This window comes from Heterocephalus glaber, unplaced genomic scaffold (assembly GCF_053883595.1).
Source record: "Heterocephalus glaber isolate CG9 unplaced genomic scaffold, H.glaber_assembly_v1.0 deba00001463, whole genome shotgun sequence".
In the NCBI taxonomy this organism is placed as follows: domain Eukaryota; kingdom Metazoa; phylum Chordata; class Mammalia; order Rodentia; family Bathyergidae; genus Heterocephalus; species Heterocephalus glaber.
The window spans coordinates 14,071,852-14,074,403 of record NW_028258310.1 but is presented as its reverse complement, the minus strand read 5'-3'; the positions used below and the strand labels follow the sequence as shown (position 1 = coordinate 14,074,403).

The window sequence follows — 2,552 nt, the reverse complement described above, 5'->3', positions numbered from 1 at the left end:
AAGTATATCTGATTTGTTCTAATCAGGTTTCTTGGAATTAACAAAATTTCTTTTCTTGCAAAGATGAATTTGGCTAATCATAGAAAGAAATTCTTTGAAGGCTGCTGCTAAACTTGTTTCCCTTTGAAAAAGTAAGTTTCAAGGCATGATAGTGCAAGATTTTTGATTTATAGAACATTTATAGACTAATTGTGCTTAGTCTCTAATTTCCAATTTATTTTAAAGAACAGAAACTACACCGATAGCTTCACTTTTCCTAAATTTACCAGTACATCCATGAATCGCACCAGAATTAGGACAATTTGACTATCTTAATGATTTTGTTGTGAAACCTGCACACTGCGTCCTAAGGTAAGAACCAGCAGACGGACACTCTTACAAGTTGTGTGCACAAGGACTTTCCTCTTGGGAGCCAAGGTATCTGAAAAAGCAGTTCTCCTCCCAGATTGAGTCCTCAACCAACTCTCAATAAGCAATTCTGAAAAACAGTCCTAGGTAGAGAGTTTCTTTTGTTCAGCTAAATCTGGGAGGTCCTCATCAGGTTGTGTCGTGGGTCGTGAATCCTTCGAATGTGAGAATTTACTATTAGAGGGCTCTGTAGGGTCAATCAAATTTTCATAATCACTGTCATCTGATTCCTCACCACTGTCTCCAGCTGCTCTTTGGGAAGGAAGGTCTGCTCCACTTCTGGGATACTTGAGTCCAGCACTGGTGGAAGTGTAACTGGATGAGCCCACGGCTTGAGGTCGAGGCATAAAAACACTCTTCTCCATGTGAGAGTGGCTCAGAGTATTTTCTTGATTGTTTGGGTGAAAATCAGAGTAAGGGGGAGGAGGATCAGAAGGTTCTGCATCTCCAAATGTACTTCTCCCTTCAGCTGCAAACCTAGAATAGGGCATCCGAGGACTGAATACAGGTTCCAGACTTTCAGATGGTATCTGTCTGCTTAACATAGCCTGCTGCAATCTTCCTTCTTGTTCTTTTTCACTTTTCCTCTGAGTGATGTCTTCTTAATTTATTCACTTCTGCCTGACAAAATTCAACAACTTGCTCACTCTTTTCTACATCTGCACACACTGCCTGTACTTTCTCCTGAAGTGCATTATAAACCTGATAAATTGCCCTGATGTCTTTCATTACTCCATCCTTGTCAAAGAAGTCAGTACCATGTTCTTTAATAACTTTGGCATAACTCTGAAAAGTATTTGGCACTGAAGACACTTTGTACTTTTGCTGGCTAGTATTACCTAGATTGGGAATAATACATGATATCCTTTGATTATACCTGCGATTTGGTTTAAAGAGAACATATTCTAAAGCATAAGTGGAATTGTTGGCGGTGGAGATGCAGCTGAAGAGAAGGAAGACAAGGTCGGGCACACCAAGGAAGCGGTTGAGCTGCTTACGGATAACCTGCTCTCTCTATGACATCTGTTGTTGTGTGTTTCGCCGGAATCTGTACCATCCAATAACTTTCTTTCTCCGATCTTTAAGAATTCTGTCCAGACTCTCTTCATTAACTTTACTTGCTTAGTCATAAAAACTAAAAAGTTTTGAACAAGGCTGATGGTTATCGATTTCAATACCTTGCAGGAATTCTGTGTTGCTAATTTGTGAGTCACTGATGCTAAAGGTTTCCTCTTGTCTTACCTCTCCCAGCAAAAATCCTTCGTGGTGTGGTCCGCGTTGAAGGTCCGCTGAAGGTGTAGCCGGAAATGAAAGCTGCCATGATGGCACTCTCCAGCTCCCCCATCATGCCCTGCGGAGGGCTCACAGCCTTCCGGCCACTTTGCCCCTGGACCGGAAAAGGAATTTTTAAAAAAGAATTGAAGAAAAAAATGGAAATAGAGCTTTTGCAAATGGGAAGAGGAATAAGAGTTGGAGGGAGCAGGAAAGGAAAGGGATCAAAAAAAGAATGAAGCCCGTCGTGGTGGCACACGCCTGTAATCCCAGCACTCGGGAGGCTGAGGCAGGAGGATCGCTGTGAGTTCGAGGCCAGCTTACACTACATAGTGAGTTCAAGGCCAGCCTGAACTACAAAGGGAGAGACCCTGCCTCAAAAACAAACAAACAGAATGAAGATGTGTTATGTACATGTACAAACTTTCCACAGTAAATGTAATCATTATGTACTGCAAACATATTTAACAATTTAATAAAAAAAATAAAAAATAAACAAATTACAGGTGTAGCATTTATACATCTTTTCCCGTTCTCTACAGCAGGATAACTTTCAACTCTCCTCAGCTTCCCAGACTCTTATTTAGTACTTTGAGGCTTGCTTCTTAATTCACTGAAAATCTAGAAGCAATCAGTAAAGAACTCCCATGATTCCTTATACTACCTTTACCATCATATTTCCACCCACCAATATGGGCTCTTTTTGCACTTAAAGTGAAAAAATAGGGCTCTTATGCAGACCATGCTCCATCTACATTCGGAAGCCCTTTATCTCTTGCATACCTGGAGACACCCCCCGCCCCCCCAATCAATGAAGTTCCTCCGGATCACACCCATCCTCATCTTCTACCCTAGTGATGGCGAAACTTTTA

At 41.4% G+C, this 2,552-nt stretch overlaps 1 pseudogene; it reads right to left on the bottom strand.

Moving 5' to 3' along the window:
* Window positions 1-273: 273 nt before the first annotated feature.
* On the bottom strand, window positions 274-1,792 carry LOC101704480 (BRISC complex subunit Abraxas 2 pseudogene; annotated as a pseudogene).
* Between the last annotated feature and the right edge of the window lie 760 nt (window positions 1,793-2,552).